Source organism: Hypanus sabinus, chromosome 21 (genome assembly GCF_030144855.1).
Source record: "Hypanus sabinus isolate sHypSab1 chromosome 21, sHypSab1.hap1, whole genome shotgun sequence".
NCBI classification, from domain to species: domain Eukaryota; kingdom Metazoa; phylum Chordata; class Chondrichthyes; order Myliobatiformes; family Dasyatidae; genus Hypanus; species Hypanus sabinus.
The window spans coordinates 42,029,649-42,048,160 of record NC_082726.1 but is presented as its reverse complement, the minus strand read 5'-3'; the positions used below and the strand labels follow the sequence as shown (position 1 = coordinate 42,048,160).

The following is an 18,512-nucleotide window of genomic DNA, read 5'->3' as shown; positions in this document are numbered from 1 at the left end:
TTGCAAGTTTTTACATTCAAGAGCATTGGTGTTTCCATACAAGGCTGTGATGCAGCCAGTCAATATACTCTCCACCACACATCCACAGAAGTTTGTCAAAGTCTTAGATGTCATGTTGAATCTCCGCAAACTCCTAAGGAAGTTGAGGCGCTGTTGTAATTAATACTTAGGTGCAGGACCCAAGACAGGTCCTCCGAAGACATTTTACATTTAAGAGGCATTCAGACAGGTACATGATCAGGTAAGGAAACAGAGTAGTATAGACAATGTGCAAGCAAATGGAATTTGTTTAAATTAGTTTCATGATTGGCATTGTTTTCAACCAGTTTTGCACACTGATTGAATGCCCATGTTAGTGCAGTCTTTCTTTGTTTCTACTATTGTTAATATTCGATTCTGGATTTATTGAGTATGTCTGCAGGAAAACGAATCTTAGGTTTGGAAATGGTGATGTGTACATTGATAATAAATTTACTTTGAACAGTGAACTTTGAACTTTCACAGGAGGGCCTGTAGCTGTGTGGTACGGTTATCTGCCAGTTTCTTGCATATATTTACTTAAATAGGAAATCTGGCCATACAGTCAACTGTTCACCATTATGGAGCCTGAATGCCCAGGGAATATAATTTTTTTCAAACAAGCCTTAGCCAGCACAGAGGCACAGCTGGTTAAGCTGCTTCCTTGCATCTTTAGAAAATCCGGCTCAATCCTGACCTCCTCAGTGTGGTCTGTGTGGAACTTGCATGCTCTCCAATAATCATGGCAATTTCCTCCACTTTCTTCCTACATTTCAAAGATATCTGGGTTAATATATTAATTGCCCTCAGCTTGTAGGTGTTGAATCAGCGGGAAATTAATGGAAATGTGGGTAGAAAAAAATTAGATTCATATCACATCACTGGATCCAGTCTTATCATTGAATTCCAGTTTATGATGGTGCTGGTAAATCACAGTGACTGCTGACTGGTGGCTGATGAAATAAAGAAAACACCTAATTATCTTGTGTGTGTTTGTTACAAACAAGAGAAAATCTGCAGGTGCTGGAAATCCGAACAACACACACAAAATGCTAGAGGAACTCAGCAGGCCAGGCAGCATCTATGGAAAAAAAGTACAGTTGACGTTTCAGGCCAAGACCCTTCATCAGGACTGGAGCAAAAAAGCTGAGGAGTAGATTTAAAAGGTGGGAAGAGGGGAAAGAGAACCACCAGGCACTAGGTGAAACTTGGAGAGGGAGGGATGATGCAATGAGCTAAGAAGTTGATTGGTGAAAGAGACAGAAGCCCATGGCAGAAAGAAGAAAGGCAGGAGAGTGGGGGTGATGCGGAGGAGCACCAGAGAGAGGCGATGGGTGGGTAAGGAGATAACTTGAGAGAGAGATGAGTGATTGGGAAATGGTAAAGGGGTGGGGGGTGTGGAGGCATTTCTGGAAGTTTGAGAAATCGATGTTCATGCTGTCAGGTTGGAAGCTACCCAAACAGAATATAAGATGTTGTTCCTCCAACCTAAGTGTGGCTTCAACATGACAGTGGAGGTGGCCATGGATGGACATATTGGAATGGGAATGGGAAGTGGAATTGAAATGGGTGGCCACTGGGAGATCCCGCTTATTCTGGTGGATGGAGCATAGATGCTCGGTGAAGTGGTCTCCCAATCTATGTCAGGTCTCACCGATATACAAGAGACCACACCAGAAGCACCAAATGCAGTAGATGGCCCCAACAGACTCACAGGTGAAGTCGCCTCACCTGGAAGGACTGTTTGGGGCCCTGAATGGTGGCGAGGGGAGAGGTGTTAAGGCAGATGAAGCGCTTTCTCTGCTTACAAGGATAAGTGCCAGGAGGGAGATCAGTGGAGAGGAATGATTGGACAACGGAGTCGTAGGGAGCGATCCCTGTGGAAAGCAGAAAGTGGGCAGTGAAAGATGTATTTGGTGGTGGGATCCAGTTGGCGGTGGCGAAAGTTTTGGAGAATTGTGTGCCAGATGCGGAGGCTGGTGGGGTGGTTGGTGAGGGCAAGAGGAACTCTATCTTTGGTAGTGTGACGGGAGAATGGGGTAATAGCAGACGTATGTGAAATGGAAGAGATACGGTTGAGGGTAGTGTTGATAAACGGCACACCAATCGTGAGTTGGAGAACTCTGAGTGAGGAGGCGGTGCATAGGTCCGGGAGTGAAGTTTAAAAGGGGAAAGATTCGTGAAAACTCGGCTATAACCAGAGCACCAGCCGTGCGTTGGAGAGCAGAGAAGGTTCAGGCATAACAGGAAGACCCTACCTAGCAGAGTGGTCATCAAAGGAGCAGTCATCGACAGAGCACTCTGAGTCAGAGTAGTAGGGCCTTGGCTCATTCAAGCTTCAGCAAGGTAAGTGAGTAAGTGGGCTTTGTTTCTTCCCTGCATTTTTTGAAGATTAGAGAGCATGTCTTTAGGGTTTGTACTTTGCTCTGGGTGTCAGATGTCGGAATCCTGGAACTCTTCTAGTTTCCCATCTGTGCCAGGTACACTGAGATGTAGCTCCTGAGAGACCGTGTTAGGGATCTGGAGCTGCAGCTCAATGACCTACAGCTTATGAGGGAAAGTGAGCAGGAAATAGATAGGAGCTACAGGGAGTTCGTCGCCCGAGGCTACAGAAGTTAGATAAGTGGGTGACTGTCAGGGAGGAGAAGGGAAGAGATCAGAGAGTACTGAGCACCCCTGTGGCCATCCCCCTCAGTGACAGTTATCTCGTTTTGGATTATGTTGTGACCTGAAAGAGGACAACCACGGCAATCAGGTCTCTGGCACTGAGCCCGGTTCTGTGGTGCAGAAGGGAGAGAGGAAGATGAGGAATGTGGTAGTCATAGGGGATTCCACAGTGAGGGGAACAGACAGGAGGTTCTGTCAGCCTGGTAGAGATACCCGCATGGTGTGTTGCCTTCCAGGTGCCAAGGTACGAGCTGTCTCGGATCAGGTGCAGTGTATTCTGAAGAGAGAGGGTAAACACCCAGAAGTCTTGGTACACATTGGTACCAATGACATAGGTAGGAAAATGGAGGAGGTCTTGAAGAAAGAACTCAGGGAGTTAGGTAGGAAGCTGAAAAGCAGGACCTCCAGGGTCATAATGTCAGGATTGCTGCCTGTGCCATGTGCTAATGAGTGCAAGAATAGCATGATAAGGCTTATTAATGTGTGGCTGAGAGACTGGTGTAGGGGGCAGGGCTTCGGGTTCCTGGATCAATGGGGCATTTTCTTGGGGGGGGGGGATACGACCTGTACAAAGGAGATGGGTTACACTTGAACCCAAAGGAGTCCAATATTCTAGCAGGCAGGTTTAATAGAGCTGCTATGGAGGGTTTAGACTAATTTGGCAGGGGGATGGGAAACAGAGTGATAGGGCTGAGGAAAGGGAAACAGAAATAAATCAAAGATAGCATGCAACAGAGATGATAGGAGAAGCAAGAGATAAGACATAATCACAGCCAGTGGGATGATCTACGGTACAATAGAGGCATGGTGCAGTTAAAACAGAAAGCAGCTAATACTGGACTGAAAGTGTTGTACTTCAATGCACGCAGCATAAGAAATAAAATAGACAATCTTGAAATTCAGCTGCAGATTGGCAAGTATGGCGTTGTGGCCATCTCTGAAACTTGAATAAAGGATGGCTGCCATTGGAGGCTGAACAGCCCAGGATATACGGTGTATCGAAAAGATAGGTTAGCAGGCAGAGGGGGTGGTGTGGCCCTGTGTATAAGAAAGAAAATTAAATCATTAGAAAGGGATGACAAAGGATCAGAAGGTGTAGAGTCTCAATGGGTTGAGTTAAGAAATGGCCAGGGTAAAAGGACCCTAATGTAAGTTGTATACAGGCCTCCAAGCAGCAGCCGGGATGTGGATTACAAATTACAGCAGGAGATAGAAAAGGCAGAAGGGCAATGTTATGATAATCATTGGGGATTTTAACATGAAAGTGGATTGGGAAAAACTGGACCTCATGAGAGAAAATTTGTAGAATGTCTATGGGATGGTTTTTTAGAACAGCTTGTTGTTGAGCCCACTAGGGAATCGGCTGTGCTGGACTGGGTATTGTGCAATGATCTGGTGGTGATAAGAGAGCTAAAGGTTAAGGAACCCTTAGGGAACAGTGATCACAATATGATCAAGTTCACTTTGAAATTTGAGAAAGAGAAACTAAATTCCAAGTGTCAGTATTTCAGTAGAATAAAGGAAATTACAATGGCATGAGAAGGGAACTGGCCAAAGATGACTGGAAATGGACATTAGGAGGAAAGACAACAGAGCAGTAATGACTGGAATTTCTGCGACAAATGAGGGGAGTGCAAGACAGATATATTCCAAATAAGAAAAAATTTTTGAATGGAAGAAGGATATTTCCATGGCTGACAAGTGAAGTCAAAGCCAAAGTAAAAGCAAAAGAAAGGGCATACAAGGAAGCCAAAGCTAGTGGGACTATAAAGGATTGGGAAGATTTTATAAACTTGGAGAAGGAAACTAAGAAGGTCATTAGGAAGGAAAAGACGAATTATGAAAGGAAGCTGGTGACTAATATCAAAGAAGATACTAAAATATTTTTTTAAATATATAAAGAGTAAAAGAGAGTTGAGGGTAGATATAGGACCAATAGAAAATGATGCTGCAGATATTGTAATGAGAGATGCAGAGATGGGAGAAGAACTGAATGTGTATTTTGCATCAGTCTTCACAGTGGAAGACGTCTGCAGCATATCAGACATTCAAGCATGTCAGGGAAGTGAAGTAAGTGCAGTGAAAATTACGACCGAAAAGGTGCTCAGGAAGCTTATTAGTTTGAGGGTGAATAAATCTCCTGGACCTAATGGAATGCATCCTCGGTTCTGAAGGAAGTAGCTGGAGAGATTGTGGATGCATTAGCAATGATCTTTCAAGAATCGACAGATTCTGGCATTGTACCAGATGAATGGAAAATTGCAAATGTTACACCACTATTTAAGAAGGGTGGGAGGCAGCAGAAAGGAAACTATAGACCTGTTAGCCTGACATCAGTGGCTGGGAAGTTGTTGGAATCAATTGTTAGGGATGAGATTACAGAGTACGTGGACGCACATGACCAGATAGGCCAAAGCCAGCATGGTTTCCTGAAAAGAAAATCCTGCCAGACAAATCTCCTGCATTCCTTTGAGGAAATTACAAGCAGGATAGACAAAGGAGATGCAGTAGATGTGGTGCTTGGATTTTCAGAGGGCTTTTAACAAGGTGCCGACATGAGGCTGCTTAGCAAGATAAGACCCTATGGAATTATAGGGAAGTTACTAGCATGGATGGAGCATCAGCAGAAAACAGAGTGGGAATAAAGGGATCCTATTCTAGCTGGATGCTGGTTACCAGTGGAGTTCCACAGGGGTCAGTGTTGGGACCACTGCTTTTTACAATGTATGTTAATGATTTGGAATATAGGACTAATGGATTTGTAGATAAATTTTCAGATGATAGAAAATAGAGAGCCTGCAGAGAGACTTAAGATAGTTTAGGGGAATGGACAAAGAAGTGGCATATGGATTACAATGTCAAGTCAAGTCACTTTTTATTGTCACTTCGACCATAACTGCTGGTACAGTACACAGTAAAAATGAGACAATGTTTTTCAGGACCATGGTGCTACATGAAACAAAACAAAAACTACACTGAACTACGTAAAAACAACACAGAAAAAAGCTACACAAGAGAACAGACCTACCCAGGTCTGCATAAAGTGCACAAAACAGAGCAGGAATTACAATAAATAATAAACAAGACAATAGGCACAGTAGAGAGCAGTAGGTTGGTGTCAGTCCAGACTCTGGGTATTGAGGAGTCTGATAGCTTGGGGGAAGAAACTGTTACACAGTCTGGTTGTGCGATCCCGAATGTTTCAATGCCTTTTCCCAGATGGTAGGAGGGAGAAGAGATTGTATGAAGGATGTGTGGGGACCTTCATGATGCTTTTTGCTTTGCTGATGCAGCGTGTAGTGTAAATGTCTGTAATGGTGGGAAGAGAGACCCCGATGATCTCAGCTGACCTCACTATCAGCTGCAGGGTCGTCTTGCGATCCAAGATGGTGCAATTTCCGAACCAGACAGAGATGCAGCTGCTCAGGATGCTCAGCTGCTCAGGATGCTCTCAATACAACCCCAGTAGACTGTGGTGAGGATAGGGGGTGGGAGATGGACTTTCCTCAGCCTTTGCAGAAAGTAGAGACACTGCTGGGCTTTCTTTGCTATGGAGCTGGTGTTGAGGGACCAGGTGAGATTCTCCCCCAGGTGAACACCAAAAAATTTGGTACTCTTAATAACCTCTACCAAGGAGCCATCAATGTTCAGCGGGGCGTGGTCGCTCTGTGCCCTCCTGAAGTCAACAACAATCTCTTTTGTTTTGTTCACATTCAGAGACAGGTTGTTGCCTCTGTACCAGTCCGTTAGCTGCTGCACCTCCTCTCTGTAAGCTGACTCGTCGTTCTTGCTGATGAGACCCACCACGGTCGTGTCATCGGTGAACTTGATGATGTGGTTCGAGCTGGGTGTTACAGCACAGTCGTGGGTCAGCAGAGTGAACAGCAGTGGACTGAGCACACAGCCCTGGGGGGCCCCCGTGCTCAGTGTGATGGTGTTGGAGATGCTGCTCCCGATCCAGACTGACTGAGGTCTCCCAGTCAGGAAGTCTAGGATCCAGTTGCAGAGGGAGGTGTTCATGCCCAGTAGGCTCAGCTTTCCAATCAGTTTCTGAGTGATGATTGTGTTGAATGCTGAACTGAAGTCTATGAACAGCATTTGAACGTACGTGTCTTTTTCGTCCAAGTGGGTTAGGGCCAGGTGGAGGGTGATGGCAATATCATCATCTGTTGAATGGTTGGAACAGTACGCAAACTGCAGGGGGTCCAGTGAGGGTCTTGATGTGCCTTGGGAAGTGTATGGTCATGCACTTTGGTGGAAGAAATAAACGGGCTGACTATTATGTAGATGGGGAGAGGATTCAAGATGCAGAAATACATAGGGACTTGGGAGTCCTTGTGCAGGATACCCTAAAGGTTAACCTCCTGGTTGAGTCGGTGGTGAAGAAGGTGAACACAATGTTGACATTCATTTCTAGAGGTATAGAGTATAAGAGCAGGGATGTGATGCTGAGGCTCTATAAGACACTCATGAGACCACACTTGGAGTGATGTGCACAGTTTTGGGCTCCTTATTTTAGAAAGGATATCCTGACATTGGAGAGGGTTCAGAGAAGATTCACAAGAATGATTCTAGGAATGAAAGGGTTAGCTTATGAGGAACATCTAGCAGCTCTTGGGCTGTATTCCCTGGCGTTCAGGAGAATGAGGTGGGGGGGATCTCATAGAAACATTCCAAATGTTAAAAGGCCTGAACAGATTAGATATGGCAAAGCTATTTCCCATGGTAGAGGAATCTAGGACAAGAGGGCACCACTTCAGGATTGAAGGATGTCCATTTAGAACAGAGATGCAGAGAAATTACTTCAGTCAGAGGTTGGTAAATCTGTGGAATTTGTTGTCACCAATGGCTGTGGAGGCCAAGTCATTGGGTGTATTTAAGGCAGAGATAGATAGGTTCTGTATTAGCCAGGGCATGAAAGGGTATGGGAAGAATTGGATCAGCCTATGATTGAATGGCGGAGCAGACTCAATGGGCCAAATGGTGTACAGATGGCTGTGTGGCTAGGCATAACTCAAATACCATCTATAAATCTGCTGATGATACAACCATTGTTGGTAGAATCTCAGGTGGTGGCAGGAGGGTGTACAGGAGTGAGATATGCCAACTAGTGGAGTGGTGCCACAGCAACAACCTGGCACTCAACATCAGTAAGACGAAAGAGCTGATTGTAGACTTCAAGAAGTTAAGCTGAAGGAACACATACCAATCCTCATAGAGGGATCAGAAGTGGAGAGAGTGAGCAGTTTCAAGTTCATGGGTATCAAGATCTCTGAAGATCTAGCCTGGTCCCAACATATCGATGTAGTTATAAAGAAGGCAAGACAGCAGCCATACTTTATTAGGAGTTTGAAGAGATTTGGCATGTTAACAAATACACTCAAAAACTTCTATAGTTGTACCATGGAGAGCATTCTGACAGGCTGCATCACTGTCTGGTATGGAGGAGCTACTTCACAGGACCGAAAGAAGCTGCAGAAGGTTGGAAATCTAGTCAGCTCCATCTTGGGTACCAGCCTACAAAGTACCCAGGACATCGTCAAGGAGCGATGTCTCAGAAATGCAGCTTCCATTATTAAGGACCTCCAGCACCCAGGACATGCCCTTTTCTCACTGTTACCATCAGGAAGGAGATACAGAAGCCTGAAGGCACACACTCAGCGATTCAGGAACAGCTTCTTCACATCTGCCATCTGATTCCTAAATGGACGTTGAATCTTTGGACACTACCTCACTTTTTTTAGTATACAATATTTCTGTTTTTGCCGGTTTTTTAATCTATTCAATATACGTATATGTATTGATGTACTTATTTATTAATATTATTTTTTTCTTTCTCTGCTAGATTATGTATTGCATTGAACTGCTGCTGCTAAGTTAAGAAATTTCACGTCACATGCCAGTGATAATAAACCTGATTCTGATTCTGATTCTGCTCCTGTATCTTATGGCCTTATGATGGTGTTGGAAGGGAAACCCCTTTTTTTGATAAATGAGTACATCTCCTTCTGCAATGAAAAGCCTCACCCTGAGAGCAGATGCAGCAGAGATGGAGGAATTGCATTTTTATAAGCAGCAGGGTGGGATAAGGTATAGTCCAGGCAACTGTGAGAGTCCATTGGTTTACAATAGCCATCGGTAAATAAGCTGTCCAGAGATAGAGACAGTGAGCTCGGAAAAGGGTAGGGAAATGTCAGAAATTAACCAGTTGGATTTGAGGGCTGGGTGGAAGTTGGAGGCAAAGTGGATAAAGTCTGTAAGTTCAGCATGGGTGCAGGAAGCAGAACCAATGTACTCATTGATGTAGCATAGGAAACATGCAGGATGGTCACCAGTGTAGGCTTGCAACATAGATTGTTCCATGTAATTGACAAACAGGCAGGTACAGCTGGGAGCCATGCGAGTGCCCATGGCTACCCGTTCTGTTTGAAGGAAATGGGACGAAATACAGGAGCAATTATTTAGAGCGAGGGCAAGTTCCACCAGGCAGAGAAGAGTGGTTGTGGAGGGGAACTGATTGGGTCTGTTGTCCAGAAAGAAACAAAAAAAGAAAGGGTTCCCTGGTGGGGGATGGAGTATAGGGACTGGACCTCCACAATAAAAATAAGATAATGTGGTCAGGGAACGTGAAATCCTTGAAAAGATCAAGAGTGTGTGAGCTGTTGCAGATGTAGGCGGGAAGGGACTGAACTGAGGGGATAAAACAGAGTTGAGGTATGCCAATATGAGTACAGTGGGGCAAGAACAAGCTGAAACAATGGGTCTACCTGAACAAGCAGGTTTGAGGATCTTGGGTTGGAATTAGAAACGGGAGGTGCGGGGTGCAGGAACTATAAGGTTGGTGGCAGTGGATGGGAGATCCCCAGAGTCAGTACGGTTGGTGATGGTGTGGGAGATGATAGACTGGTGTTCCTTAGCGGGTCCTGTTCAAGGGGTAAGTAAGAGGAGGTGTCTGAGGGTTGGCGCTGGGCCTCAGCAAGGTAGAAGTCAGACTACTACAACACCTCCCTTATCTGCAGGTTTTGATGGTAAAGTTAGGATTAGTGCGGAGGGAGTGGACAGCCGAGCATTCAGAAGGATGTAGCAAAGTACTTTGTTAGTCAATCTTTCTGGTAAACGATCATTGCAAACGACAACCTTTAACTTCCCAGTCAGCCTAGAGGCAATTCGATTTGGCAGAACCGAGCTGAGGTGAGGCAGTTGGCCTGACGCTAAGAGTGAGGAAGACTACCAAACTAAACTAGAAAAGTTGGGGACAGGGCAAGTCGAGACGGCAGGGTCCAGGGCCCAGAGCGACTGAACCCAATGTTTGAACCACGATTCAAACACCGGGTCAAATCGGAAAGGGTGGGTACAGGCTGAATCGAGGTGGCAGGGCCCAGGCCCCAGAATATATTGAAGCAACGAGACCCATATTTGGATGACAGCTTAGGCACCTGGCCAGATTGAAAAGGTCAGTGTGTTGATCTCTGAGGTGAGAGACAGACCAGTTCAGTTCACTGCTCGGCTCTGCAATGAACTAATGGTCTGTGGATTAACTCTCTATGTAGATTTCAGTTCATTGTTGCTTGCATGACTTGTTTTATTTGCTCTGCACATTGGATGTTCAACAGTCTTTTTTTATATGGATTCTTTTGGGCCTCTGTGTTTTGTGGCTGCCTGTGAGGAGATGAATCTCAGGGTTATATAATGTATACATACTTTGATATAAATGGGTGCTTGGTGAACGTGGGTTTGATGGACTGAATGGCCTGCTTCTCAATGAGAGCTTTTCAACTTTGTTGATCATATCGTACTCATCACCAAAAGGCACGTGATAGTTCTTGAAATCCCACTATACTATACTAGAGCATTTTATGGTAAAACTGTTAATAATTAATAGGAATTTAATAAGAATCTATTGCTGCTACTAATTAGCAATATTTCAACAACTCCGTAAATGTAGAAGTGTAGGAAGATTATAAATGTTTGATATAAAAAGTCATGCATTATTAATTACAGCTGAATATTACCTCTGAAACATTTTACATTTTGCAGTTCCTCTGTTTCATATTGCTCTTAAAATTCAGTTAAATTGATCTTTTTAGGGTGAATTTTGATTCCCTATAAAATGCAAAATAAATCCCAACCCCAATATTCCCTAGTCATTTATGTTAAATAAAAGAAGAAAATGGCAGAAATAGTTAGCAGGTCAGGCAGCATCTGTAAGAGAGAAACCAGAGTTGATGATCCAACTTTCCATCAAGGAAAGACAGGAGTCTGCACAGCCATAGTCAGAGTTATAATTATAGAAAACTACAGCACAGAAAACCGTCCTTCGGCCCCTCGAGTCCATGCCAAACTATTACCTTGCCCAGTCCCATCGACCTGCAGCCATACCATAGCACTCCATACCCATCCCATTCATTTACTTATCAAAACTTCTCTTAAATGTTGAAATCAAATCCACATTCAACACTTCCCCTGGCAGCTTGTTGCACACTCGCACCTGCCCGAGTGAAGAAGATTACCCTCATGTTCCCCTTTAACATTTCACCTTTCACTCTTAACCCCTGGCCTCTATTTCTAATCTCAGCCGACATCAGTGGAAAAAGTCTGTTTGCAATTACCCTATCTACACCTCTCATAATTTTGTGTACTTCAACTCAAGTTTATTGTCATTTAACTATATTACATGTATTGTACATAACATATATAACCATATAATGTAAATAGAAATGAGATGTTTCTCCAAACCAGAGTGTAAAGCACAGTAGTACACATAACACACATTACACATGACAACTTATGAAGATAAGAATAAAATGTACAGGTGAATCATGCATAAATAGCAAACTAAAGTGCATTAATATTAAATATTGTAATGTATGGAACAGATTAACCAGTGACACTTCGAATACGATGCAGAAGCCTAATGGCATGGGGGAGCAAACTGTTTCTCACCCTGACCGTTCTTGTTTTTATGCAACAGGGTCTCCTGCCTGATGGTAGGAAGTCAAAGAGGATGCTGGATGGATGGCTGGGGTCCTTAATAATACCAAGGGCTCTGTGTACGCGGTGCTCCTGATAAGTGTCCCGGATGGATGGTGGGGAGACCCCTATGATCCTCCCAGCTGTTCTCACAATCCTTTGTAGGGACTTCCAGTCTGATGCTTGACTGCTCCATGAGGAGAATTTCTAGTCTCCATAGTATCCAAGACACCTTCAAGGAGCTGTCCAGGACATGCCCTCTTCTCATTGTTACTGTCAAGAAGGAGGTACAGAAGCCTGAAGGCACACACTCTGAGATTCAGGAACAGCTTCTTTCCCCTCTACCATCCGATTCCTAAATGGACAGTGAACCTATGAACACTACCTCTCTCTTTTAAAAAAATATTTCTGTTTTTTTGCAGTGTTTATAATTTAACTATTTAATATACATATACAGTATATATTTTCTGTAATTTATTTATTTATTCTGTATTTATCTTGTATTGCATTGTACTGCTGCCACTGTTACGAACCCCGTAACTGGGTCACTTACCAGCAAAGATAGAGAGGTCCGTTGAAGTCTGATGGTACTATTTTTAACAGTATTTATTGATAAAAATACACAAAATAACATCATTGCAAACATACAGATAATATACGTCATCAATACTAAATCTAAAAGCGCGGGTATAATAATAACCAATAAGAAATAGCTCTATCGTTGTCTGGGGATAATGTATCATCTGATGGAAATATAAAAGTCACTGTTAGTTCGTTCAAGCTGCAGCGTTTTGGTTGGAGAGAAAGACGGGTTAAAACTTGCCCAGTCCCTTTTATGATGTCAACCCTTTGAGAGTCATTGGGAGTTGGTTTCCCCATTGTTAGCTAAAAGCCGTTCTTCCGTGGTAAAAGCCACCGGTTCTGGGGCAAATGGAACCGAAAGCACGTGGCCTCCTCCCATCGGCTTCCGCTATTACGGGATCGCTAGCGTTTCTTCTGGTGCGTCTGAGGGGCTGTTCCCACAAACCCTCTTTTATCCTGACTCACAGGGTCGCAGATGTCAATCAGGTTGGGGGTGATGCAATCCCTCCCTCAACCAGCCCACTTTGCCTGTGGGCTTCCACGTAGCACAGTATTGTAATACACAAGTCCGTCTCCAAGAGACAATGGCCGTTTCCCGTAGCTTTTATATCGCCGGGGGGGTCAAGACATTCCGCACGTCTCTCTCTCTCATTTCCTGAGTCTCCTGACCCAAATCAATAGCGATCCTGCGATTCTCAAAAAGGAGGGGGCTGCAGGCGTAACACCACGAAGTTAAACGCTTGCACAATATATGCTGGTGATATTAAACCTATTCTGATTCTGATTCTACTCCCATACAAGACGGAAGCAACTTGTCAGGGCACTCTCAGTACTGATCCGGTAAAACCCAGTTAAGAAATGGGAGGGAGCCTTGCTTGCCTCAATCTTCTTAGGAAGTGGAAGCACTGCTGTGCCCTCTTGTTCAGGGAGGTGATATTAAGGGACCAGGTGAGGTCATCCATGATGTGAATTCCCAGGAACTTAGTGCTCTTAATTCTCTCTATGGAGGAGCCATATATTCGCAGAGGGGGATGGTGCATTTGCCCCTTCCTGAAGCTCACAATGATTTGCTTTGCCTTCTCCACATTAAGGTGTGTTCTTTTCGCACCAGTGCACCAGCCACTCCACTTCCTCTCGATACTCCATCTCACCACCATTCTTGATGAGGCCAACCACTGTTTCGTCATCTGCAAACTTGGTGACATGGCTTGAGCTGAATCCTGCTGTGCAGTCATGAGTCAGCAGTGTGAACAGCAGTGGGCTGGGCACACAGCCTTGGAGAGCACCAGTGCTCAGTGCAACAGGACTAGAGATGTTGCTGCCTATGCAGACTGGCTGTGGCCTTACTGTTAAGAAGTCCTGGATCCAGTTACAGAGGAAAGTGTTGAGAGACAGGGAGGATAGTTTCTCGTCCAGTTTCTGAGGTATGATGGTGTTAAATACCAACTATACTTCTATACATTATACTTCTATTAATCTCCCCTCATTCTCTTATGCACCAGGGAATAAAGTCCTAGCCTATTTAAACTTTCCCTCTAATCCAGGTCCTCAAGTTCCAGCAACGTTCTTGTCAATTTTTTCTGTACTCTTTCAATCTTATTGATATCTTTCCTGAAGGTAGGTGACTAGGAATGCACCCAATACTTCAAATGAGGCCTTACAATGTCTTGTATAAATTCAATATCCCTACTCCCATACTCAATATTTTGTTTTATGATAGCCAATGTGCCAAAAGTTCTCTTTACCACCCTATCTACCTGTGACATCTCTCCCAAAGAATTTTGTATTCCCATATCCTTCTGTTCTACTACACTCCTTTGTGCCCTACCTTACACTGTGTAAGTCCTCCCCTAGTTTGTCTTCCCAAGTGCAACACCTCACACTTGTCTGCATTAAACTGCATCTGCTATTTTTGAGGGATATATGCCTAATATAGGCAAATGGACTAGCTTAGAGGAAATCATGGTTGTCATGGACTGGTTGGGCCAAAGGACCTGTTTCCACACTGTAAGACTTTATGACTCTATGTTGGTTTTCAATGTAAACTAGTGCTTTCTCACATTTTGCTTTTTGTCAAAGAGAGCGAGTCATACAGCATGGAAATAGGCCATTTGGCCCACCATGTTTATGTTGACCATCTGTACTCATCTGTATAAATCTCATATACCTGCACTTGGCACAGAGCCTTTAATATTTAGGTAATTTGAGTCCGTCATATCAGTGAACAAGCCCAATGTGCATCAGCTCTGCCAAAAAGCTGAAAATATTCAGCAGGTTAGGCGGCATCAGTGGGAAAAAGAGTTGATGCCTGTCCTGACATCAGTAACATAGTCAAAGTGGGGAATTCTTCAAAATATTTCTAGATTTGTATATCTTTCCTACACAAAAAACACCCTTGACATTGAAGTTGAATAATTAGCAGAAGAGAGAGCAACACTACAGAAGTTCAACATAAATTGTAAAGGGCAGTGGAGTGCCAAAGGGCAAGGTGATAAAAAGGAAACCTAGCACAGCTTAACTGAGCAGAAAGTAAAACAGAGGTCGATTGGTGAAGACTGCAGAAATTTCTAACCTGAGTGTCACTGAATGAAGGACTACAGTAAAATTCATGCCAGGTCCACCCACAATGATGCCCTCACATCCACTTGGGCAACAATAGGTCTTGTACAGTAAACCTCTCACTCTGGTCCCTCATCCATGAGCTTAAAGAGGGAAGAAGAGCTTTCAGAGGATAAGAAAGGAGCAATGGATCAATGGGGGAGAACACTGTGGAGATGAAGAATCACACAGATGTAGTGAATCTCCCTTCTTGCATTTACTACGTCTATGAAGATAATGAGGGACAGGACAGGCAATGCTGTAGGTGGATTTGATCAACTATCATTGGTCATAAAAAAAGATTGAGATGTTGGAGGGGAGAAGGTGGGAGATCATGATGGTGTCAAACAGGTGATAAGGAGTCAACAAGGGAAGAATTTCATGGAGATGTCTGGGGCGTAGATGTATGAGGTGATGATCTGGGTGAAAGCCAAGGAATCAGGGTGGTTTTGAAGCTCCTGACAGTGAGAGATAGGATAATGGAACCAACCATAATCTAAAACAGGAGAACACTCCTGAAGAGGACTGGTGTCTCTGACCTCCCATAACATCTGCTCAGTACAGTTTTACTAATAGACAATTAAACAGATGACTGATTTCAGGGAATACTGTAATATTCAGGAAGTCCGGCAGCATTTGTCTATATCAGAAGAGCCATGGATCATCTATCTGAGACAGTTTTTTTGTTGTTCTTTCTCCATCATTGGTGTTTGATACCTGCATTCCAATACCTTTTACAGCTACACAGGTGACCTTTGTGGAAAAAAATAGTGCAATACCTATTCTAAATAAAACACTGGAACACAGGCAAAAAGAGTGAAGATTTGATTTACATCATCTTAATTAAATAAAGCAGCAGAAAAATCAATTTGAATTCATCTTTTCTCTCACTAGTCTCCCAATGAAATATTGGAACGGTGCCATCCTGATCAGATAGGCTTCCTTGGCCAGGCCTGGTGTTACCTGTGGAACTGCCTGCCCCCACATTGGACTCGCTGAAAAATCCAACAGTAGAGTTCAAGAGTCTGGGATCAGGGAATAACTGAGCAGGAAATTGGATCTCTGCCTGCACGCAGGAGCCCCAATCAGGAGCATTGTTAAAGTAGCCCAGTTAAGCTGTTGTGCTTGGCAGATCCAAGCATAACTGATCATTTCTAGCAAAGCAGATCATTGCTCTCAAAATGTCTTCAGATCATCCACAAACAGAAAATATTAGAAATACTCAACAGGTCTGGCAACATCTTTGGAGACAGCAAAAGAGTCAATATTTCAGGCTGATGACTCGTGATGAGAACATTCTGATAGTTCTGATGATTGATTTTGACCATAAAATATTAGCTTTGTTTCTCTCTCTCTCTCTCTCTCTCCCTCTCTCCACAGATGATGGCTTTCCTGATGAGCTGATGCACCATCAATAACTCACACTGAGACGTAAGGCGAGATATCGGCTTTTATTGACTGGAAGAAGGAACCAGGAGTGAGTGTCTATCATACAATGTCCTGGAGACTGAGGCCGAGCGTCAGGCCTCAGATCGCCTTTATACAGGGGCCTGTGGGAGGAGCCACAGGAGCAGTCAGCAGGGGGCGTGTCCAGACAGGCACATAGTTCACCACATGAGCACTTCCTGTGCTTTTTCTCAGATCTTCAGTAACTACAGTATTTTGTTCTTGGACTACTTTACATGCCAAGCATATGTCGATTATTTGGCATTGAGAGCAATTTATTTTTATTCCATAAGTATGGTTAATTGATATGAAATATCTGATGTAAAAGCCAGGAACTGAGATATTCTAGATTATAGAACATTATGTATGACATAACATTTATTATATCAGAGACCTAGGCTATTTCTGACTCGAAATTACATGAAATCCACCTCCAGAAATGCCAAGCATTTTCACAACAGGAGAATATCTGATAATGGCAGTTTTCATCACAATAATTACTGAATTTTTCTCCTTCACCATCGTTTTTTAAACTCCAATATTTACTCCAGTCCCTGCGTTTGAATACAGCCTCTGCATGAAGCAGAGACAATCCCATCTGTTAGCTCCTTCTCAATCCGGCATACATGCTCTGTGAGGTTCACACCATCAATTTGCATTTCCAGTCCTTTTAATTGCCCAATTAACTCAGGAAGATTAACACTAAACAAACCATTTTCTTTCCATAGTGTTCCTGACGCCTCTGCTTATTTCCAGTTAATTAGGTTGTCCCTGATCCTGGATCTACTATGGAGTCTCAGGACTGGCCTTGTTCAATCTCTTTAACACTGTTGTCATGGGGGCAACAGAGATAATGGTGCCATTAAAATTTTCACTATGGTGATGACTGACATCTCCAACCTATTCTAACTCCAACACATTACTGTACAATTTGTTACAGAGACTCAGCAATAACCTATAATAAAAAATTGCAGAAGTATTCAAGGGGGGAGAATATCCACCAAGCATCCAGTGCTCTTGCTGTGGCCTCAACTGAAGAGTCCTGATACAGACTGGGCAAAATGTTCCATCAAGTACCTTGGCTCTGTCTGCCAAAGAAAGTGGATTTTCCCAGTGGCCATCCGTTTTAATTCTATTTCCCATTCTTATCCAGCATGTTGATCCATGGCCTCCTCTACTGCTATGAAGAGGACATTCTCAGATCAGAGGAGCAACACATTATTGCATCTCAGTAACTGCCGATTTGATGGTATGAACATTAATAGACAATAGACAATAGGTGCAGAAGTAGACCATTCGGCCCCTCGAGTCTGCACCACCATTCTGAGATCATGGCTGATCATTCACTATCAATACCCAGTCCCTGCCTTGTCCCCATATCCCTTGATTCCCCTGTCCATCAGATATCTATCTAGCTAACATTGATTTCTCTAATCTGGTAATTTCTCTGCCCATCCTCCTTCTCTTTTTCTACTCCCCAAACTAGCTCCCCATTCACCCCTTCTCTTTTCCTCACCTGCCTATCACCTCCCATAGATGTCCTTCCTCCTCTCCTTTCTCCCAAGGGCCACTTTCTTCTCCTATCTTTTTCTGCCCTTTACCTTTTCCACTTGTCACCTCCCATCTTACCACTTCATTACTCCCCCCCACCTAAATTCCCCCTCACTTGGCTTTACCTATCACCTTCCAATTTGTACTCCTTCTCCTCTCTTCACCTTAATATTCTAGCTTCTTACCCCCTTTCCAGTCCCTGATGAGGGTCCCAGCCTGAAACATCGACTGTTCATTCGTCTCCATTGGTGCTACATGATCTGCTGAATTCCTCCAGCATTTTCTGTGCACTGCTCAGGGTTTCTGGCACCAGCAGAATCTCTTATGATCAAAGGTGGGGGTTCAGGTGAGGCTGATGAATATTAGAGTGCTTGAATGGGACATTTTGTTTGGCTCACTATGATGATCAGAAATTTCACCGGCCTTTTTTTTCCTTTAAAAATAGAATGCTTTACGAATTTTCATGTCATCCTTGTCCAGGGATCATGTTAAACTTCCATGAATCCTTTCTATTTCAGTATATGCACTGCAAGCACTATTGTCTGAGTTTTGTACTGAAATCACATCCCTGCTACAGGAAAGATGCTCTTCATCCGGAATGAGGGCAGAAAAGATTTATAAGTATGTCACCAGGACTTGAAGGGCCAAGCTGTAGGGAGAGGTTGGACAGGCTCAGACTT

General features: G+C 43.7%; 1 protein-coding gene and 1 pseudogene across 5 annotated transcripts in view; both read right to left on the bottom strand.

Moving 5' to 3' along the window:
- The window catches only part of LOC132378989 (glutamate receptor ionotropic, delta-1-like), an 891,690-nt gene that overhangs the window by 441,943 nt on the left and 431,235 nt on the right, over nt 1-18,512 (bottom strand). The window lies entirely within an intron of this gene.
- On the bottom strand, nt 18,268-18,368 carry LOC132379283 (U6 spliceosomal RNA; annotated as a pseudogene).